This window comes from Rhinopithecus roxellana, chromosome 6 (assembly GCF_007565055.1).
Source record: "Rhinopithecus roxellana isolate Shanxi Qingling chromosome 6, ASM756505v1, whole genome shotgun sequence".
Lineage (NCBI taxonomy): Eukaryota > Metazoa > Chordata > Mammalia > Primates > Cercopithecidae > Rhinopithecus > Rhinopithecus roxellana.
Window position 1 is genome coordinate 44725571 of NC_044554.1, and position 23843 is coordinate 44749413.

A 23843-nucleotide genomic window follows, 5' to 3' on the forward strand; every position below is an offset into this window, starting at 1 on the left:
GAGGACAGCAGCTTGGTTCTGGGTTAAGCAGATTGCATGAGAGGTAGCCAAGCATTCTGGCTTCTGCTGGACCCCCCACCGTGTTCCCCAGCCAGTCAGGGCTACCGGGGACCTCTCTGCCCACACTGGCCACTGGGCTAAGATGGGCTTCTGCCGGAGAGCCATTCATGAAGGTGTGTAACACACAAGGCCCAGTCAGGAAAAGAGAAACCACTCTGAGTATTTCAGAGTGAACTTGTTGGTTACCCAGGTATGGTAGGGAGTTGAGAAACAGAAAGGGTAAAATGAGGCAAGCCAGAGATTAGCAACGCAGGAAGCCGCAACCAGCCCTAGGGTTGGGAAGACCCAGGGGGAAGTGGATTTCCTGGAGCCAAGGATCTGGGCCATGGGGTTGGCTGCGGAGCCGTGGCAGGGGCAGACCAATAGGAAGCTGGGACCATGGAGGGAGGGACTGTGACTGTGTAGGAACCACGGCCAGAGGCTTTACCCAGAGGGAGAGAGAGCAGGAGAAATTCCCTGGTTTCTCCCTTTACCCCATCTTCTAGTCTTTTGTCTTTTCTTTAAAACTATGGTAAAAGACACATAACAGGAAGTTTATCATCTGCGCCATTAAAAATATATATAATAAATATTTATATTATTTATTTATTTATTTTAAGGCAGGGTCTCACTCTGTTGCCCAGGCTAGAGTGCAGTGGTGCAGTCATAGCTCACTGCAGCCTCCAATTCCTGAGCTCAAGCAATTCTCCCGCCTCAGCCTCCTGAGTAGGTGGGACTAGAGGCATGTGCCACTGTGCCTGGCTAATTTTTAAATGATGTGTAAAGATGGAGTCTTGCTATTTTGCCTAGGCTGATCTTGAATTGTCCTCAGGTGATCCTCCGGCCTTGGCCTCCCAAAATGCTGGGATTATAGGTGTGAGCCACTGCACCTGGCCGGCACCACTTTTAAGTGCACACTTCAGTCGCGTTAAACATATTCACATTGTTGTGCAACCATCACCACCGTCCATCTCCAGAACTTTGTCATCTGGCCTCACTGAAACTTTGTCCCCATTAAACAACAACTCCCCATTCTCCTCCCCCAGCCCCTGGCAACCATCATTCAACTTTCTCTCTCTATGAGTCTGACTGCTCTAGATACCTCATATAAATTGAACTATACAGGCTGGGTGCAGTGGCTCATGCCTGTAATCCCAGCACTTTGGGAGGTCGAGGTGGGTGGATCACCTGAGATTGGGAGTTTGAGACCTGCCTGACCAATATGGCAAAACCCCATCTCAACTAAAAATACAAAAATTAGCCAGACATGGTGGCGTGGACCTGTAATCGCAGCTACTCAGGAGGCTGAGACAGGAGAATCGCTTGAACCCAGGACGCTGAGGTTGCAGTGAGCCGAGATCATGCCCCTGCACTCCAGCCTGGGCAACAGAGCGAGACTTTGTCTCAAAATAAATAAATGAACAAATAAACAAATAGAATTGTACAGTATTTTTTTGTGTGCAATTGACCTATTTCATTTAGCATAATGTCCTCAAGGTTCATCCATATTGTAGCATGTGTCAGGATGTCCTTCCTTCCTTTTCTTTTTGTCTTAGAGATGAGGTCTTGCTCTGTTGCCCCGGTTGGAGTGCAGTGGCATAGTCATAGTTCACTGAAGCCTTGAACCCCTGGGCTGTAGGGGTCCTCCTACCTCAGCCTCCTGTGTAGCTGGGTTTGCAGGTGAGTGCCACCATGTCCGGCTTCCTTCCTTTGTAAGGCTAAATCATCTTCCATTGTATGGGTGAGACCACATTCATTCATTCATCCATGGACACATGACTGCGTCTACCTTTTGGCTATTATAAGTAATGCCGATACACATGTGGTGTACAAATATCTCTTTGAGACCCTGCTTACATTCTTTTGGTTATACACCCAGAAGTGGAATTGGTGGATTATATGGTAATTCTGCTTTAATTTATTGAGGAAGTGCCTTACTGTTTTCCAAAGCAGCTGCACCATTTTGCACTCCCACTAGCAGTACACAAGGCTTCCAGTGTTTTGTTTGTTTGCTTGTTTGTTTTGAGACACAATCCCACTCTATTGCCCAGGCTGGAGTGCAGTGGCGCGATCTTGGCTCACTGCAACCTCTGCTTCCCAGGTTCAAGTGATTCTTGTGCCTCAGCCTCCTGAATATCTGGGATTACAGGTGCACGCCACCACTCCTGGCTAATTTTTATATTTTTAGTAGACGGGTTTTCCCCATGTTGGTCAGGGTGGTCTTGAACTCCTGGCCTCAAGTGACCACCCCACCTTGGCCTCCAAAAGTGTTGGGATTATAGGTGTGAGCCACTGCGCCCGGCCATCTTTTATTTTTTTGTTTTCTTAATAAACTTGCTTTCAGTTTACGGACTCGCCCTGAACTCTTTCTCATGCAAGATCTAAGAACCCTCTCCTGTTGGGGTCTGGATCGGAGCCGCTTTCCTGCAACAGGATGGGAAGGCTGGGCTGAGAAGGCAGCACTGCAGGGAGCTGGCCTGCCTAAGAATAAGGCCAGCAGAAGGAAAACAAACTCCAGGATTGCAGAAGCAGGGAGTCTTGACAACTTTGTTTCTGTGCCTGGATACAGCTATGCCTAAAGCTACCTCTCACCTGTGGGCATTCACAAGTTCCCTCTTTTTTCAGGGCCTGGATGGGTTGAGATTTCTGTCACTTGCCACTAGAGGTCATGACCAATGCACGTGCCTCGGGGCCCAAGCCCTGGCGTTTGTGCACCTTCTTGATTCTGTATTCCTCGTGTTGCAGTTCGGGAAGTCTGGTCTTCCAGACAGGTGATCCCTCTGAATACGCCTCAGTACTTCCTTGGTTTGCACAGAGACAGGCAGATCAGAAGTTGGTGGGAGGCCAGCTGAGAGTTTTTGAGTCGGGAAGATGCATCTTTGCTGATTCTCAGACTTGGGGACTTACCCATGGTATCCTTGATGGTGAGTGGTGGAACTGGGACTGAGTCAGGCTGTGGGGCCACTTGGCTGGTTTGTCCACACTTGGGAGCCTGGTGAAGGCTGGTGCAGGGGAGGGGGCATCCTTGTTAGACCAGGATGACAGAGCTGTTTCTGCTTTTTTTTTTTTATTGCTATTGTTATTATAAATTTATTTAAAAGACGGGGTCTCACTAAGTCGCCCAGCCTGGAGTAGAGTGGCACAATTGTAGCTCACTGTAGTCTTCAACTTCTAGGCTCAGTTGATCCTCCTGCCTCAGCCTCCAAGTGGCTAGGACCACTTTTGCACACCACTATGTCTGGCTAGTTTTTCAACTTTTTTGTAGAGATAGTCTCACTTTGTTGCCCAGGCTAGTCTCGAACTGCTGGACTCAAGCAATCCTACCACTTCAGCCTCTCAAAGCCCTGGGATTACAAGCGTGAGCCACTGGGCCCGGCTGTTCCTGTTTCTAAAATGGCCACAGAGCTGAAAGAATATTCTCTTTGTTTGGTGACAGAGTGGAGTGCTGGCCCTCGGAGGTCTAAGTGGCCCTGCTTTTGCCGAGACAGGCTCATCTACTCCCCAGGCACTCAGGAGGGCTGTTACAGGGCACTCAAGGCTTTGTGCTTCAAGGACAGAGCTGGAATGAAACCCTAGCGGCCCAGCGCCTCATCAGCCCCACTGCCATTCCTCGTCCTCCCCGAGCACTTTGCACATTCAAAAGCTATTTCAGAAATAGCAGCACATCTGATTCTCTTTAATGCACTTCCAGGCAGCACAGATGTGCATCAATGGATGAATGTTCCCTGAACCAAAGTGCTTCCGTGGGCCTCATGGTCCCCTCCCTTGGCACCCACTCCCAGGCCAAGAGCATCCTGTGAATCATGCATTTGTTCCTGTGATTGCTGTTCACAGAGTGGCAACTCTTGCAAGGGGAGGGGTACAAAGTGAATATTTAGATGCTACAGGAGACGAAGGGTCAGGGACTCTGGCTGGGATGGGGACAGGGAACGGGAAGAAGCAGACCTTGTCAGGGGGTGATGTAGGCTCCTGGAGTGGAAGCTTGCAGAGTCCAGAGCCCTGCCACCTGTTCACATGGCAACGGCACCCTGGCTACAACACCTCCTGCACATGTCCATACGTAACAGGCTTTATCCTGAATGGAGAACTTGGCACCTGAAGCGGTCCCATATGGAGCCCAGCTGACACGGGGGTGGGGTGGGGAGGGAACCAACAGACACAAACAAAGCACTGGGTTGAGTGGGGGCGGGGGGGGCAAAATCTCCATGGCTGAAGAGACAGCAAACCAGAGACCAGACTAATAAGAGATGCGTAGACGGCTATACAGCAACTCCCAAATCGAAATGATTGCACGAAGCTCGCTCCAATATCCAAAGGCATAAATTAAGCACTGAGACCGTCTGTCCCTAAAATGTGTCAGTCAGACAGACAGATGACTGAGGGAAGACAGCTGATGTTTCCGTCGTTTGCAAAAATACAGTACTCTGATTCTGAGGGGGAGGCACCAAAATTCGTGATTCAACTTTGAAAGCAATGTTCAAAGTTAAAAAAAAAAATTAAAGCTTAAAAAATGTCTCTGGAAAGGAACATGAAGACAAGTGTTATGAAAAGTTGAAAGTCTCTCCCTTCAATGAAATGAAGGAAAAACATCACCGCACCAGCCACGTGGATGCTCCTGACAGCAGTGGTCTCCTTGGGGAGGGTCGGAGGGGCGGTGGCTGTTTTTCCCTGTGGGAGAAGAGCTGGGATGAGAACTCCAGGGAAACCCGCAAGAGTGGATCCAGGCTTTGTGAGGCCTGAAGCTTAGACCCTTTGGGAGATTCCCTTTGAGGAAAAGAATATGTAAATACAATATAAGCTTAGGTACGAAAGTGAATGTTTATTTACAATGAGAAAGTAAATCACTACAAAGTATAGACACCCTGAATATTCAGGTCCCTTTCTTCTGCTACCCCTTTAGGTAACTTACTAGACATGTTCGCAGACTCCAACCTGGCTTCTGTCTCCACCTAGAACACTCTATGGCTCCCAGCATCTCCCAACTCTTGCAGGAGCCAAGGGAGCAAGAGGTCCTGACATTGGGGTATCATTAGCTTTGCCCAAAATGTGTCTCTGGAAATGAGGGTGCCCAGAAAAGCCATGTGTCTGCCCTGACCGGGATTTGCTTTCAGTGGGATTCAGGGTCTGTGAGTGGGAGGCTGGAGGATTTAGAAAAATCCAGAATGCCTGTGCTCTGGGATCTGGGGGCAGTTGCCGGAAGGCAGCCTGGCCTGGGTTTGTAATTCTAGTTCGTGGAAATCTGGCCAATTGAATCATACTCTGTTTGCAAAAGAGCCCAAGCACAGGGAGGCAGGCTGGTGAGCACAGGGCCTGGAGACAGCTGTGGGCAGACAGCCGTTCAGCTGGGGCCAGGCAAGAGGCATCTTGGCTAAGGTATTGAGGTTTTCTTGCCAGGGCTGGTCCTTCGTGTGGGAGAGAAAGTCTCAGGCTGCCCAAGCCCAGAGCCCCCACCCACGTTCACCTCCCTCTCTTTGTTCTGATTCTGGGTTAAACAGGCAAATGTGGGGGCATCGGTGGTTTTCTCTAGGAGACCTGCTTATTGGACAAGAAATTAAAGCCAGTTTGCAAGGAGGCCTGTCCATCCGAAGCAGCCAGACAATATTCATCTGGCTCTCCTGGGAGCCTGTCTGAGGAACAGAGGGTACTGGTCTGTCACCCTGTATGCCCGATAACTGTGTCTCTCAGGGCAAGTCACTAAATTGGCATTGTGGTTTTATTCATCCGTTTCTTTGAACCTGGTTCATGCCAGGTCACCTCCAAGAGAGACGGAACCATTTCACTGTGCCCAGAAAATCAATGTCTGGTGCACAGCCAGCGCTCGATAAATATCACCGGAATGAATGAAAATTAGATTTCCGAGTTTGCTGGGGAGGGCTGGGCTCAGACAGTAGCGGGTTCCCAAGGAAATGGTCGCCTTGCTCGGGCTAGGCTGGGCAGCAGCTGGCCTGTGCTGGGTTCTCTCTGATGGATCACAGTGAGCAACAGAAGCATGGGTAGGTTTCATCTTCAGCCTCCACTGACTGCTGTGGAATCCTGTTAATGCTACTGCCTAAATACCCCAGAGCTGCCCTCTTCTCTCCATCTCTTTGCCCTGAACTCTATTTGCCTAGATGGCCACAGCCGCTTCCTTCACTCTGATGCCTGGTTGGGTTTCTTCCCTTTTCTCTCTCTCTCTCTCTCTCATTTTTATTTTTGATACAGGGTCTTGCTCTGTTGCCCAAGCTAGAGCGCAGTGGTGCGATCACAGCTCACTGCACCCTCAACCTCTTCGGCTCAAGCAATCCTCATCCTCCTGAGTAGTTGGGATTACAGGTGTACCACCACGCCTGGCTAATTTTTTTTTTGAAACGGAGTCTTGCTGTCACCGGGCTGGAGTGCAGTGGTGTGAACTCAGCTCACTACAACCTCTGCCTCCTGGGTTCAAGTGATTCATTCTCCTTCCTCAGCCTGCCGAGCAGCTGGAATTACAGACACGTGCCACCACGCCCACCTAATTTTTGTATTTTTAGCAGAGATGGGTTTCACCATGTTGGCCAGGAGGATCTCAATCTCCTGACCTCGTGATCCACCTGCCTCGGCCTCCCAAAGTGCTGGGATTACAGGTGTGAGCCACTGAGCCTGGTCGGCTAATTTTTAAAACTTTTTTTGTAGAGATGGGGCCTCACTGTGTTGCCCAGGCTGGTCTTGAACTCCTGGGATCAAGAGATACTCATGTTTTGGCTTCCTGAAGTGTTGGGATTACAGGCATGAGCCACTGCACCTGGCCCAGGTGGGTTTTTATAAAGCTCAAACCAACCACCTTCCTTCCTGGCTCGAAGATCTGTCTTCCCCCGCATTAACCAAAGACAAACCTCAAATTCCTGAACGTGTCACTGAACTCCCCTCCTCCCTACTTCATCTGCCCTCACTCCCACATCCTACTTTGCTACAGATTGTCTGCAGTTCCCCCACCACCCCACACCCCCAACCTGCATGCAGCTTCAACTTCCATAACTTACTTGGTGAATTCATTTACCTGGAACAAAGTTGAAGCTGGATGGCTTCAACAACAGAAATTTATTCTGTCACAGTTCAGTAGACCAAAAGTCCCAGATCAAGGTGTCAGCAAGGTTGGTTCCTTCTGCGGGCTGGAAGCAGCTATTTCATTTATTTTATTTTTTGAAACAGAGTCTCACCCTGTTACCCAGGCTGGAGCGCATGGCACAATCTTGGCTCACTGCAACCTCCGCCTCCCTGGTTCAAGTAATTCTCCTGCCTCAGCCTCCCAAGTAGCTGGGATTATAGGCACGTGCCACCACGCGTAGGCAGGGTGTACAAAATGTACAAATACATTTTTGTATTTTTGGTAGAGACGGGGTTTCACCATGTTGGCCAGGCTGGTTTCGAACCCCTGACCTCAGGTGATCCACCTGCCTCGGCCTCCCAAAGTGTTGGATTACAGGTGTGGGCCACTGCCTGCGGGGATCATCTATACCAGGCTTCTCTCCTTGGCTTGTACATGGCCATCTTCTCCCCGTATCTCTTCACTAAATGACGAAATGTTCTTGCATCCATACCTCTGTATCCAAACTTTCCCTGTCTATAAGGACACCCATCATATTGGATTAGGGCTCACCCTTATAATTTCATCTTGACTAATGTCATCTGCAACAACCCTATTTCCAAGTAAGGTCACATTCTGGGGTAGGATTTCAACATATGACATTTTGGGGGGACACATTTCGGGGGGAAACCCTTGGCATATGTTGTTCCCTCCATCTGGCATGCTCTTTCTTTTCTTTTCTTTCTTTCCTTTTTTTTTTTTTTTAGACAGAGTCTTGCTCTGTCACCCAGGATGGAATGCAGTGGCACAATCTCAGCTCACTGTAACCTTCGCCTCCCGGGTTCAAGCGATTCTCCTGCCTCAGCCTCCCAAGTAGCTGGGATTACAGACGTCCGCCACTGTGCCTGGCTAATTTTTGTATTTTTAGTAGAGTTGGGATTTCACCATGTTGGCCAGGTTGGTCTTGAACTCCTGACCTCAGGTGATCCACCTGTCTCGGCCTCCCAAAGTGCTGGGATTACAGGCTGAGCCACTGCACCCGATCCATGCTCTTCTTCTTGTCCCTCCCTCCAGTCCCCTCCAAATGCCCTGATAACTCTTCGTTGTCCTGGAAGAGGCTGAATTCATCTTCTTAAATGCTTCACCATTGTCACTGAATGGCCAACTGCTGTTGACACTAGACTGAGAGCCCCTTGAGGGCAGGACCAGAAAGCCCAGCCCTGGGCTAAGGACATTGAGAGGTGAGTGAGTTAAAGTAATATTAGCTGCTGTAACAGATAAACCTCATAGACTCTCTGGCCAAACACGCAGAAGTGTTTTTCTTTCTCACATTAGAGGTGGGGTGTGGGTGGTTGGTTTGGGCTCCTGAGTCTCTGCCAATGTCACCAGCTGGCTCCAAGGGCACCATGAGCATGACTACCCACCTGATAATGTGTCAGAGATGGGAGGATGGACGGGGAGGTTTGCATGGACCAGGTCCTCTCATTCCATTGGTTGGAACTCAGTCATAGGACCTTATGTGGCCACGCCCACCTGCAGGGGAGGTTGGGAGATGTTGTCCCTGGTTGGGCAGCACAAGTCCACACTGTAAGAAGGAAGAACACATCGTAAGGGCACAAGAGTCCACGTTACATGTATGTGTAGCTGAAACCCCACACTCTGAACCTGATATTGAGAAAGGGGCATCTGAAACATAGGGGCTTTCTTATTTTGTATTCCAAAGCTGAACCCGCTGGAGGGATTTTGAGTCCAACCCCTTCTGTGAGTCTGTTCTCTTTCCTGGACTGCCTGTGGGACGTCCCCTATGACCCTATTTTGGGGAATTTGCTGGAGGACTCATATGGTTTGGCTCTGTGTCCCCACTTAAATCTCACTGAATTGTAATCCCCACGTGGTGAGGGAGGGACCTGGTAGGAGGTGATTGGCTCATGGGGAGGTTTCCTTCATGCTGTTCTCATGATACTGAGGGAGTTCCCCAAAGATCTGATGGTTTAAAAGTGGCAGTTTCCCCTGCGCGCTCTTTCTCGCTGCTGCCTTGTGAAGAAGGTACTTGCTTCTCTTTTGCCTTCCACCACGATTGTAAGTTTCCTGAGGTCTCCCAGCCATGCAGAACTGTGAGTCAATTAAACCTCTTTCCTTTGTAAATTACCCAGTCTCGGGTAGTTTTTTTTTTTTTTTTTTTTTTTTTTTTTTTTTTTTTTTACATAATCTCCCTCTGTCACCCAGGCTGGAGTGCAGTGGCACCATCTTGGCTCACTGCAACTTCTGCCTCCAGGGTTCAAGCAATTCTCCTGCCTTAGCCTCCTGAGTAGCTGGGATTACAGACACATGCCACCACACCCGGCTAATTTTTGTATTTTCAGTAGAGCTGGGGTTTCACCATATTGGCCAGGTTAGTCTTGAACTGTTGACCTCAGGTGATCTGCCTGCCTCAGCCTCCCAAAGCGCTGGGATTACAGATGTGAGCCACTGTGCCTGGCCTCAGGTAGTTCTTTATAATAGTGTGAAAATGGACTAATACAAGGGCAGAGCTGGGTTCTTGGTACACTTTAAGCATGGTGGGATCTTATGGGGTGGTATTCTGAGGAACTGGTTATTTCAAATTCAGGGCACACTAATGGGGTCATTCCTGGGGTGGACTTGGCCCAGCCTCTATGGATGCTTTTGGACCCATCTCTCAAGATGCTGGGGCTCCAGAGGGTTCAGCCAGGGGCCTCACCTGCTCTATGTCAGCACTGCTTAGCTCATGCCCAGCTGGCCTCAGTGGAGTCTGAAATGAGGTAGAGGGAAGAAAGGGAGTTAATCTGTCCTGAAGGTTTGGTGTGTGCCAGCTTATATATGACCTCCTCAGATCCTCTCAAGAGACCAGAAAACAGGGTCTTCAAACAATGAGGTGATCTCTACATTCACAAAGTAGTGAGTGGAGAAGCCTTCCTCCCACCCCCATTCCAAAACCTGTGCCTGTCCCTTTTCTCCTTCCCTCCTCCCTTTCTGCAAGAAATCTTCTGTTTACTCAAAGTACATAGAATACATCATCATTTTGCTCAGACATTTTCCAACACCCATGCCCCTTCCTGCTGTTTCTGTTTTTAGTTTGCAGATTGTATGAGTCAGATTTGCTGCAATAACAAACATCACACACATTTCAGCAGCTTGCCACAACAAACATTTATTTTCCCTCATGGTGCAAGCCTGTGGCTGTGGGCCAGCTCCATGTGTCTGATTCTGGAACCCAGGCGGAAGGAGCTGCTTCCTTGTGGAACTCGCCCATTCTCAAAGCAGAGGGCAGAAGCTGGCGGATGCAACTTCCCATTTGGACCTGGCATGCATCATGTCCGCTAATAGAAAATAACACAGTGGATGCCCACCTGCCCACTCCTGGTCCTTCTCTTAAAAAAAGTAACCAAAAAGCAGAGAAGCCTTGGGCCCTGTGGATGTGAACATGTCCACAGAACACATTCCCTGTACCTTACTTCAGGGAGCCACAGACTTAAAACATAAACCTGGGTTTGCAATGTAGGTCCTTAAAGAATTTTGCAAACTTCAGTTTTCAAACAAACAAAAAAGGGCATAAACAACTTGGAAAGAAAGGTTCTGAGACCTTGCTGGAAAGTGACCCCACCACTCCACTCTATAAAGGTTTCTTTTTTTTTTCCTTTTCCTTTTGTTTGAGACCGAGTCTTACTCTGTCACCCAGGCTGTAGTGCAGTGGCACAATCTGTATCACTGCAACCTCTGCCTCCCAGGTTCAAGTGATTCTCCTGCTTCAGCCCCGAGAGTAGCTGGGACTACAGGTACGTGCCACCATGCCCAACGAATTTTTATATTTTTAGTAGAGACAGGGTTTCACCATGTGGTCTCGAACCAGGCTGGTCTCGAACTCTCGACCTCAGGTGATCTGCCCACTTCAGCCTCCCAAAATGCTGGGATTACAGGCATAAGCCACTGTGCCTGGCCTATAACGATTTCTTTTACCCCCTCCACATTAGATCCAGGGTATTGAGGCAGGTGTCCTGACTATCTCCTCTATCTCCTCCAGCGCCAGTGTTCACAGCTGCCTGCCTGCAGAGTTGAGGGAGGGGAGGGGAGACAGGGAAGGCGATAGCTCCTAGGGCCACACTGTGACTACTGAAATATGAGCCCAGGGACCAAGGTAGTTTAGGGGAGGGGTTTCACCTCCTAAGAGGGTGTGCCCGTCTCTGGAAAGACTCCAGGGTGCTAATGAGGAGCCAGGAATTTCCTAATACTTTGGAGGTGTCTCTTCTCCTCCTCCTCTTGGGGTCCCCCTATTTTGCGAGGCGGAGGCTCCCTCAAGCCTGTGGTGCTCGCGTAGCTTCAACCCTAGAGAGGAGAAAGCTGTCTTTACTGCTCCGTCGCCCCAACCTGGGGTGCTCTCCACCACGCACGTCACCTGCAGGGCCACGCGGCCGGGATGCCCCCTTGCCTGCACCCTCAATGCCCGAGAGGCGGCAAGGTCACGCCCCTTCTCCGTCCCGCCCCGTCCTGTTATTTCCCTGGCCCCCGCCCCCTCTCCGGCCTTTCGCGTCCTGTCCCCTACCCGTGGACCACGATCCGCCACGCCCCCAACTGCGGGCCACGCCCCATCCAGACCCCGCCCACCCCAGGCCCCACCTCGCCAAGGCCCCGCCCCGTTATTCCGCCCCTCTGCGGGTCCAGGTACTTGTGGCCAAGTATGGGGTCGCCGCGCCCCCGCCCCCCAGGGACCTCTCGTCCCCTTTTGCCTTGTCCTTTAATTCGGGTCGTCGTCTTTCCTCTGCATTTGTTTGTTTCCAGAATTAAAGAGACAAAAATTATTTTTGAGATTTATTTTCAAGGGTATTTAGAGACTTCCCTTTAGGTAGTAGGGGGTACCTTGCGGGAAGGCGGGCGCTCCTCGATTTGATAAGTGATTTCTTCAGGGTTGCCAGGCTGAGACGGCTCGCGGGAGGAGCGCTTCTGCAGGGATTACAGTCCGCAAACATTTACTGTTGATCTGCAAGCCTCAGGGCCTGCGGGAGGAGGGTGAGCGTCTTTCTAATGCAAAGGAGGAATAATAATTGCAATAACAGCTCGCCTCTGGCTAATTTATTATATTTATTTATTTTTTGAGACGGAATTTCGCTCTTGTCCCCCAGGCTGGAGTGCAGTGGCGCGATCTCAGTTCACTACAACCTCCGCCTCCCGGGTTCAAGCGATTCTCCTGCCTCAGCCTCCCAAGTAGCTGGGACTACAGGCATGTGCCACCACGCCCGGCTAATTTTTGGATTTTTAGTATAGAGGGGGTTTCACCATGTTGGTCAGGCTGGTCTGGACCTCCTGACCTGAAGTGATCCCCCACCTCGGCCCCCCAAAGTGCTAAGATTACAGCGGTGAGCCACCAAGGCCTTGGGCTAATTTACAAAGCATGTTCACCGCCACTGTCTCATTTGATCCTTTTTTTTTTAATGCCTTTTATTCTGTCCCCATTTTAAAGACGGCGAAACTGAGGCCTAGGGATGCGAGTTGGAGCTAGATCTGCCTCATTTCAGGTGTCTTGTCAGACAAACATATTCAAAACTAGCAAGTACGGAGAAAATGAATGTTGAGTAAATAATTTTAATGAATATATCCTATTATGTTCCAATGAGGGGCTTTTCAAAATTTGATTTTATTTTCGTAACAGAAGCTCTTATTTCCACGTCTTCTTAAAGGGACTTTACTATTCCATATGTTGAAAGCACACTTTAAAGAGAACAAGGCCAGGTGCTGTGGCTCATGCCTGTAATCCCAGCACCTCGGGAGTTAGGAGGATCGCTTGAGCCCAGGAGTTTGAGACCAGACTGGGCAATGCAGTGGGGCTCCGGCTCTACAAAAGCAAAAAATTAGCTGGATGTAGTGGCGCATGTCTGTAATCCCAGCTACTCAGGAGGCTGAGGCAGGAGAATCACCTAACCCGGGAAGCAGAGTTGCAGTGAGTCGAGATGGCGCCACTGCACTATAGCCTGGGTGACAGAGGGAGAACCTGTCTGTGGGGGGGGAAAAAAAAAAAGAGAGAGTGAGCGAGAGAGAACAAATCAGATTTGAATAATTATATAATTAAGTTACCACAGGGCACAGACTTGTACCCTGATTCGTTGCTTGTGCAGACGCATCTTACCTGGTCCTTTGGCAGAGAAGGGGCAAGATGGCTGGCCCCAACAGGGAGTTGAGGCTGGGCTGGAGCCACAGGAAGGATGGCGACACAGAGGGAAGTGTGCCTGAGACCCTCACAGCTGTCTCTGTGGTTAAGCATTTACTCCAAGCCCAGTTGCCTGCACCCAGGAGCAGCTGCGGGTAAGGCTCACCTGACCCTCATCTGCTGAAAGGAGCCTCCTGTCAACCCCAGCCCCCTGGCTGGACCAACCAAGGGAGGACTGCCTGGGTCTCCAGGTTTCTTTTGCATGAAAAGCTGTGCTCAATAATCCTATCAAAGCTGTCAGCCGACCAAGCCCAGAGAGCAGCTGTCTCAAGGAAACAGTAAACCAGATGAAGGATGCCTTTCTCTGCTTTGGTTGACATGCTTTATGTGTGATCACTCTTACGACAACAGCAGGTATATAAAAAGGCTCAGTTACAGTTTCTTGGAAATAATAAAGTAACTCGGAGGGACTCGTATGCCAAGGAGCCTGAAGATGAATGCCCGGCCGTAAAAGTGGGCTCTCTTCATATTTCATGAAGCTGTGGTTCAGCTGTCTGGCAGGTTGAGGAATGAAAGGTGGGATTATTTTAGGAACGTTTTATGTTGCATCCAGAAGTATCCAGTTTATTGTATAAACAGTACTTAGACTTGAATGAAGGCAACAAGCATAGTCGTTTTCTTCCTTCAGAAATCCTTTTGGGAGATAACAGTTTAGAGCTAATGGGTATAGCATTTGATGATGAGTATATATTTGATGATGAGTATAACATCAAATAATTATCAGCTATTGCCATACAGGAAGGAAATCTGTCTTCCATCTCTATAGTGTGTGCCATGCATCAGGCTACTTGGGGTTGACGAATTATTGTCTCAGTGTTACAAATGGGGAAACTGAGGCTCAGAGTGGCAGCGTGACTTGTGCAAGGCCTTGAAACAGAAAAGAAACAGGGCCAGGAGAGGTGGCTCACACCTGTAATCCCAGCACTTTGGGAGGCTGAGGCAGGGGGATTGCTTGAGCTCAGGAGTTCAAGACCAGCCTGGCCAACATGGTGAGACCCCCCATCTCTACGAAAAATACAAACACTTAGCCGAACATGGTGGCACCCGCCTGTAGTCCCAGCTACTTGGGAGGTTAAGGTGGCAGGATCACTTGAGCCCGGGCGGTGGAGGCTGCAGTAAGCTGTGATTTCGCCACTGCACTCCAGCCTGGGTGGTGGAGAGAGACCCTGTTTCTCAAAAAAGGAAAAGAAAAGAAACAGACTGGGAATCAACCGAAGGACCAGGCAAGAAGTCTGTACACGAAATTGTACACTGTAGACTTCATTATCTAGTTTAAAACGGATTCGTTCTCTTTAAATTTCGCTTTAAACATATGGAATAGTAAATTCCCTTTAAGAAGATTTGGAAAGAGGCTGGGCGCAGTGGCTCATGCCTGTAATCCCAGCACTTTGGGAGGGCAAGGAGGGTGGATCAAGAAGTCAGGAGTTCAAGACCAGCCTGGCCAAGATGGTGAAACCCCATCTCTACTAAAAATACAAAAAAAATTAGCTGGGCGTGGTGGCACGTGCCTGTAATCCCAGTTATTCCAGAGGCTGAGGCAGAGAATTGCTTAAACCTGGAGGGGCGGAGGTTGCAGTGAGCCAAGATCGCGCCGCTGCACTACAGCCTGGGCCACAGAGCAAGACTCTGTCTCAGAAAAAAAAAAAAAAAAAAAAAAAAAGACTTGGAAAGAAAAGCTTCTGTTACAAAAATAAAATCAGAATTAAAAAAAAAACACCTCATTAGAACATAATAGGATCTATTCATTAAAATTATTTACTCAACATTAATTTTCTCTGCACTTGCTAATTTTAAATATTTTAAAATATTTGATAAGACAGCTCTGAAATTATTCATTTATTATGGCAACACCTCAGTGTTTAATGTATTTTCAACACTTTTCTAAAGTGAAGTCTCACTTTAGTGTCGTTTTTTCTTTTCCTTTTCTTTCTTTTCTATCTAAAGTTAGAAGTTGGGTTAAACGACGTGGAAATTCAGGGCCAGTGGGGAGGTGAAGCTCTCCTTCTCAAAATGTTTTATTTTAGTTCCTTGAGTTGATCTTTTTTTTTTTCCCCAATTTGATTCAGGTATAATTGTAGTATGTTACACCACACATATTTAAAATATACAATTTGGGCTGGGCGTGGTGGCTCATGCCTGCATTCCCAGCACTCTAGGAGGTCGAGGCAGGCGGATCTCCTGAGGTCAGGAGTTCCAGACCAGCCTGGCCAACATGGTGAAACCCTGTCTCTACTAAAAATACAAAAAAATTAACCGGGCTTGGTGGCGGGGGGCACCTGTAATCCCAGCTACTTGGGAGGCTGAGGCAGGAGAACCTCTTGAACCCGGAAGGTGGAGGTTGCAGTGAGCTGAGATCTCACCATTGCACTCCAGCCTGGGCAACAGGAACAAAACTCCATCAAAAAAAAAAAAAAAAAAAAAGCTTACAATTTGGTCAGTTTTAACATATTTATTAACTCATATAGAGAGTCACATGTTCCTTAATGACAAGGATACTTTCTGAGAAATGCATTGTTAGGCAATTTCATGGTTGTATGAAATCATAGGGTGTATGGATACAAACCTGGATGGTGTGGTCTACCACACACCTAGGCTGGATGATGTAGCCTGTTGCTCCTAAGCTACAAACCTGCACAGCATACGACTGTACTGAATATTGCCAGCAATTGCAAAACAATGGTAAGTATTTGTGTATCTAAATATATTGGCTGGGCGCTGTGGTTCATGCCTGCAATCCCAACACTTTGGGAGGCCTAGGCGGGTGGATCACTTGAGGTCAGGCATTCAAGACCAGCCTGGCCAACATGATAAAACCCCGAGTCTACTAAAAAAATATAAAATTAGCTAGGCATGGTGGTTTGTGCCTGGAGTCCCAGCTACTTAGGAGGCTGAGGCAGGAGAATACCTTGAACCTGGGAGGCGGAAGCTGCAGTGAGCTGAGATCATGCCACTGTACTCCAGTCTGGGCGACAGAGCAAGACTCCATCTTAAAAACAAAACAAAAATATAGGCCAAGTGTGGTGGCTCACGCCTGTAATCCCAGCACTTCGGAAGGCCTAGGTGGGTGGATCACCCGAGGTCAGGAGTTCAAGACCAGCCTGGGCAACATGGCAAAACCCCATTTCTACAAAAAATACAAAAAATCAGCTGAGCGTGGTGGTGTGTGCTTATAGTCCCAGCTACCTGGGAGGTTGAGGTGAGAGGATTCCCTGAGCTGGAGAGGTTGAGGCTGCAGTGAGCTGAGACCGTACCACTGCACTCCAACCTGGGCAACAGAGTGAGACCCTCTCAAAGAAAAGAAAGAGAGGGGGGAAGAAAGAAGGAAAGAAATAAAGAGAAAGAGAGAGAGAAGGAAGGAAGGAAAAAGAAAGAAGGAAAGAAAGAAAAGAAAGGAAGGAAGGAGGGAGAGAAGGGAGGGAGGGAGAAAGGAAGGAAGGAAAGAAGAAAGGAAGGAAGGAGGGAGAGAAGGGAGGGAGGGAGAAAGGAAGGAAGGAAAGAAGGAAGGAAGGAAGGAAAGAAGGAAGGAAGGGAGGGAAGGAGGAAGGGAGGCATTTATTTGTAGCATGGCAAGTGAGAAGGACCCAGTAGCAAAATGCTCGAATCCTGGCTCACCGATGGCTTGCAGGCAAAAGTTTTAAAGGCAGAGGTAAATTTCAGAAAAGCGGAAGCTACAGGCAATATTGTGAACGAATACACAGAGGTTACACATTGGTTTAGGCCTAAAAGGGTGAGATATCTTGAAGCGAGGGCTTACTGGTCATAGGTGGACTCAAAGATTTTCTGATTTACAACTGGTTAAGGAAGAGAAGCTTTGTTTAAAACTTTGGGGTCAGTAGAGAAAAACGTTAACTGTCTCAGGGGTGTGATGCCCTCCAAGTCCCTCAGAAAGAAATTTAGACCAAAGAATGGTGCTCAAAATTCAGTCTATAGTTCCCCCTTACCTCAGGCGCTCAGTGGAGGTCCAGGTTTCTGAAACACAGCTCAGGGACATATGGGAAGATGTTATCTTAAGTTTCTATAGGTAAAGCAAACATCTCTGGAACTCTTACTTTCTTGGCTTGGTTTATTGTTTTAGGCTACTATTACTTTTTTTTTTTTGAGATAGAGTTTTGCTCTTGTTGCCCAGGCTGGAGTGCAACGGCACGATTTTGGCTCACTGCAACCTCCGCCTCCTGGGTTCAAGTAATTCTCCTGCTTCAGCCTCCCGAGTAGCTGGGATTACAGGCATGCGCCACCATGCCTAGCTAATTTTTGTATTTGTAATAGAGATGGGGTTTCACCATGTTGACCAGGCTGGTCTCAAACTCCTGATCTCAGGTGATCCACCCACCTTTGCTTCCCAAAGTGCTGGGATTATAGGTGTGAGCCACGGTGCCAGCCCTACTGCTACCTTTTGTTTTAACAATTGACTTATTTACTTCTGGGGCTAGCTAGATGCCTGGAATTTCCCTTGAAAGAACCAGAATTTGCCTTAATTTCCATGCTGTGGGGTCCCCAGGCCCCTAAAAAAGAGGTCCCTGCTCCATCTCCCTCCTCAGCTGGTGGACAGCCTCTTGTCTCCCTGCAGGAATTCAAGATGTTGACCCATCCTCCACTGTCCCCAGGCAGTCAATGACCTTCGTGGTCAGGATGGACTCTTGGGATCCGGGGGGTGTGTTTGGAGCCTTTCTAACCCCGGGAAAGCTGCAGGACGACACCTTGGATTTTCTCTGCGGTGCCGGCGGGAGCCAGCAATTGCATTTAGCACTCATTTGTCCTCTCTGCGTGCTGAGTGATTGGTGACACGTGGAGGTCCTGATTGTTTCCGAAGGGCTCTTTTACGAGATCTCCAATAAAGTTCTAAGCGGATCATGCCTGTTCAGGGGAAGATAACACCAATGTGAGGCCCAGAACTTTCTCAGAAGAAATTCCAGCTGGATGAGCATTTAAGGAAGGAGATGAAGTCAGCGTTTGGAGACAATGAATTAGATGGCCGGATATGTCACCGTAATCATGAATAATAAATGAACAGGAAGAGGCTATAATTCACAGAGTGGGAGAGGAGACTAGAAACTTGTAGTGCCTGGAGAAAGAGCGTCTCAGACATGCCTTGGATTTGTGAAAGGAAACCTTGAAGAAACGCTTTTTGGAAAAAATGCCTATTATTGGGAAGAGTGTCCACGATTCTGAGAGACAAAGGATTTATGGCTGTAATAGAAACTCTCTCCATGCAACCCCATTCTTCTCCGTCCCTCCCATTGTACCCTGCAAGATCTTGCCAGCCATAATAAGGGCTGTTTTGGGGACAGGCCGTTGCCCCATCTTCTCAAAGGGAGGTAAGAGGCAGGACTTGACTCTAGAGGTGGGGCTTGGACACCGGACCAAACTGAGGACTAGTTAAAACAGGGTTGGGGGCTGGGCGCAGTGGCTCACACCTGTAATCCCAACATTTTGGGAGGCCAAGACGAGTGGATCACCAGAGGTCAGGAGCTTGAGACCAGCCCGGCCAACATGATGAAACCCCGTCTCTACTAAAAATACAAAAATTAGCTGGGCGTGGTGACCCGCGCCTGTAATCCCAGCTACTTGGGAGGCTGACGTGGAAGAATCGCTTGAACCTGGGAGGCAGAGGTTGCAGTGAGTGGAGATCTCACCACTGCACTCCAGCCTGAGTGACAGAGGGAGACTCCGTCTCAAACAAACAAACAAAACAAGACAAACAAACAAACAAAAAACCCCAAAACAAAAAACAGGGACAGGGTAGAAGCAGCTTTCCATAAGACACACCCCCCAGTGTGTCATGTCAGTTTACCACTGCTCTGGTAACATCTGGGCGTTTCCGTCCCTTTCTGGGACAATGACTTGAGGACCCAAAAGTTACTACCCTTCTCTAGAAACTTTTGCATAGGCCAGCGCAGTATGCACCTGTAATCCCAGCACTTTGGGAGGCCAAAGCAGGTGGATCACCTGAGGTCAGGATTTTGAGACCAGCCTGGCCAACATGGTGAAACCCCATTTCTACCAAAAAATACAAAAATGAGCCAGATGTGGTGGCACAAGACTGTAGTCCCAGCTACTCAGGAGGATGACGTGGGAGGATGGCTTGAACCCGGCAGGCGGAGGTTGCAGTGAGCTGAGATCGTGCCACTGTACTCCAGCCTGGGCAACAGAGTGAGACCCTGTCTCAAAAACAAAAACAATTTTTTTTTTTGTTTTTTCATAAGCCACTTCCTTAATCTATATGTAATTAAAAGTAGGTGTGAATGTGACTGCAAAGTTGGCCTGAGCTGCTGCTCTCTGCCTACGGGGCAGCACTGCTCATAGGAGCAGTCATGGAGCTGTAACTCTGCAGCCTCAGTAAAGCTGTTTACTTCTACCCTACCACTGGCTTGCCCTTGAATTCTCTCTCTCTTTTTTTTTAAGTACAATTTCCAATTTATTTTTCTCCAGAGAATAGTCTTTTAGTCTTTAAGGACTCAGCTCCTTCCATGGGCTTTGATGGGGGTCACGGGGCAGCACCTGCAGGTCTAAATCGGAATGGGGGTGTTTGGTCCTTGAGAGCTTCACGAAATCGATTCCTGACTACATTGATGTGAATGGCACAACCCACACAGTAACGCAGCTTCAGATACAGCTTGGGAAGCACATAGGCATCGAAGACGCTCGCTTCAGAAATGTCCCTGACTGCTGTGGCCTCCACTAGGTTTCGAATGACATATTTCTTTTTTTATGTTTTGAGATGGAGTCTTGCTCTGTCACCCAGGCTGGAGTGCAGTAGCACGATCTCGGCTCACTGCAACCTCTGCCTTCCGAGTTCAAGTGATTCTCCTGCCTCAGCCTCCCGAGTAGCTGGGATGACACGTGCCTGCCACCATGTCCCACTAATTTTTATATTTTTTAGTAGAGATGAAGTTTCACCATGTTGATCAGGCTGGTCTCGCACTCCTGACCTCAGGTGATCCACCCGCCTCGGCCTCCCAAAGCATTGGGATTACAGGCGTGAGCCACCATGCCTGGCCCGAATGACGAATTTCCTAATGGCCTTGTCACTGGGCACGCGTCGGGCACAGTTCGTGCAGTGAATCGACTACACGTGGTCATGACCCTTTTGGGCATAATCGTTGTTCCTTCTTTTCTTTGTCATCTTGGAGGCCTGGACTGGAGAGAGTTGCGTTTGAATTCTTTCCTGCGTGAAGCCAATCCTCACAGACTGAGTCCCAGCTTGGGACTCGCTTGCCCTGCATCCAAAGTGTGTCCTTCTAAACCTCATCCCTGCAGACAGGGAACAGGCCCGGTGATTCACAGGTATAATGGGCCATTGCAAGGGGGAGAAGAGCTCTCAGCTGGAAAAGGGGTTTACTGAGTTTCACAAGCATAGGGAGCCTGCTGTTTTTGTTAGGGTCCAAGGGTTGCCTCCTCAACATCTATTTAGAGCACCCCCTGGAAAAGCCAAGAGTCAGAAATAAATGGACCTTAGGTCTGTGGATCGATGTGGACCTTTAATCCCTGGTTCATGGTCTCCTGGGAAGCAGTGAGCAGCACAGCCTGTGCGAGAAGGTGCCAAGAGTGCCGTCTGCAACCTTGCCTGTCTCCTGGACCATTCCTGCCTACAAAACAAGTGTCTCCCATTTTATTATTATTTTATTGTATTTATTTTGAGACAGGGCCTCACTCTGTCACTCAGGCTGGAGTACAATGGTGCAATCTGAGCTCACTGCAGCCTCAACTCCTGGGTTCAAAGCGATCCTCCAGCCTCAGCCTCCTGACTCGTTGGGACTATAGGTGCACACCACCAGGTCTGGCTATTTTCTTTATTTTTTGTAGAGATGGGGTTTTTGTCGTGTTGCCCAGGCTGGTCTCGAACTCCTGAGCTCAAGGGATCCTCCTGACTTGGCCTCCCAAAGTTCCGGGATTACAGGTGTGTGCCTGGCCCCATTTTGTTTCTTAATTATTTTTATTTCTTTAGAGACAGTGTCTCCTTCTATCACCCAGGCTTGTGTGCAGTGGTGTGATTATAGCGCACTGCAGCCTCAAACTCCTGGGCTCAAGTAATCCTCCCACTTCAGCCTCCTGAGTAGCTGGGACTACAAGCATGTGCCACCATGTCTGACTAATTTTTGAAATTTTTTGTAGAGCTGGGGGTTTCACCGTTTTGCCCAGGTTGGTCTCGAACTCCTGGCCTAAAGCGATCCTCCCACCTTGGCCTCCCAAAGTGCTGGGATTCCAGGCATGAGCCACTGTGCCTGGCTCCATTTAAAATAATCCTGTCTTGACCTCCCAACTGGGCCCCATTTCTGGACCCTCCCTTGGAGTAGAGTTTCTCAACCATCTCTCTACACTTGCTGAACTCATTCTTTCCCTTGCGTGTTTGCTCCCCTGAAATTACCCGCAATTTGTCTCTGCCAAAATTACCCACAACCAAATCACCACGGAGCTCGGGATTAGTAGACCCAATGGGTGTGTATTAGCCAGGGTTCTGTAGAGGGACAGAACTAATAGGGTATATAAGTTAATTCTCCTTAACTCAAGTGATCACAAGGTCCCACAGTAGGGCATCTGCAAGCTGAGGAGCAAGGAAGTCCGTTAGAGTCCCAAAACTGAAGAACTTGGAGTCTTTTCTTTTTGAGATGGAGTTTTGCTCTTTTGCCCAGGCTGGAGCACAATGGTGCCATCTGGGCTTACTGCAACCTCCACCCTCCAGGTTCATGCGATTCTCTTGCCTCAGTCTCCGAAGTAGCTGGGATTATAGGCGCCTGCCACCATGCCCGGCTAATTTTTGTATCTTTAGTAGAAACAGGGTTTCACCATGTTGGCCAGGCTGGTCTTGAACTCCTGACCTCGGGTGATCCACCCACCTCGACTTCCCAAAGTGCTGGGATTACAGGCGTGAACCACCGCGGCTGACCCCCACTTCTTTTCTTTCTCGGCTTCTGTGACTAGGCTTTCTTCTGCCTTTATGATTTTGTGCCTGGGTCTTAATTTATAAAGGTGACTGAGGGTGATGACACACAGGAGTCAATGATATTGAAGGAAAAGTTTAATGTTGGTCAGGCATGGTGGCACACGGCTGTCATCCCAGCACTTTGGAAGGCCAAGACAGGAGGATTGCTTGGGGCCAGGAGTTCGAGGCCAGCCTGGACCATATAGGGAGACCTCATCTCTACAAAAAATTAAAAAATTAGCCAGGTGTGTTGGTGCACACCTGTAGCCTCAGCTATTGGGAGGCTGAGGTGGGAGGATCGCTGGAGCCCAGGAGGTCGAGGCTGCAGTGAGCTGTGATGATGCCCCTGCACTTCAGCTCTGGGTGAAAGAGTGAGACCCTGTCTCTAAAAAATAGACAAGAAGGCCGGGCGCAGTGGCTCAGGCCTGTAATCCCAGCACTTTGGGAGGCCGAGATGAGCGGATCACGAGGTCAGGAGATCGAGACCATCCTGGCTAACATGGTGAAACCCCCGTCTCTACTAAAAAAAAAATACAAAAAACCTAGCCTGGTGAGGTGGCGGGCACCTGTAGTCCCAGGTACTCGAGAGGCTGAGGCAGGAGAATGGCATAAACCCGGGGGGCGGAGCTTGCAGTCAGCTGAGATCCGGCCACTGCACTCCAGCCTGGGCGACAGAGCGAGACTCCGTCTTAAAAAAAAAAAAAAAATAGACAAGAAAAAGCTTGATGTTATTCCCAGTTCCCCTGGAAGTGACAGGCATGACACCCAGGCAGGCCTGCATGGGGGAAGCGCCCACGTGGGTCAGGAGGTAAAGGATTGTGGGGATAGCCCAGGCAGCGACCTTCATTGGGTTTCCTGTGGGGCAGGCAGTGCAGGATGGCAGAAACAGTTAGGACCAGCTGGCTTGAATAAAGCCGGCGGGTTCTGGGTTATAGGAATGGTCCGTGGTTGCCTGGCACCTGGCTCTGGGTGGTTTAGGATAGGGAAAGTACTGTCTTGCTGCATGACAATCAAAGGAGGTGGTTGGTAGTATGGACTTGGAATTAGTTGCAGGGTTTGTGCATTGGAAAAGTCAACACTTTCTTCTCTTACCCAGTCAACATTCAACACAGGTAGTGTCAGATCCCATAGGCTAAAAGCTCAGTCTCACAAGACTGCCCCCTGCCCGTGCCAATCCCAAGCTCCAGGCTATTTTACTTGTGTTTCTGACTGACCAGCTGTAAATCGGGGTTCCCACAACCCCCTCCTCATATTCCATCAATTTGCTAGGGTGGCTCACAGAACTCAGGGAAGCCCTTTCCTTCCATTGACCCGTTTATGATAAAGGATGTTGCCAAGGATACAACCGGATGAAGAGATGCATGGGGTGAGGTTTGGAAGGGTCCCAGGTGCAGGAGCTTCTGTCCGTATGGAGTTGGGGTGCGCCACCCTCCAGCTACAGGGATGTGACAGTGAATTGGAAGCTCTCTGAACCTTGTAGTTCAGGGATTTTTATGGGGACTTCATCACATAGGCGTGATGAATTATCCGCCCAATCTCCAGCCCCTCTCCCCTTCCAAGAGTTGCCTCATTAGAACAAAACACATTCCTATCACCCAGGACTTTTAAAGGGCTTTAGGGGCTAC

At 49.0% G+C, this 23843-nt stretch overlaps 1 pseudogene; it reads right to left on the reverse strand.

The window, feature by feature from the left end:
• Window positions 1-19713: 19713 nt before the first annotated feature.
• On the reverse strand, window positions 19714-20421 carry LOC115898162 (annotated as a pseudogene).
• Between the last annotated feature and the right edge of the window lie 3422 nt (window positions 20422-23843).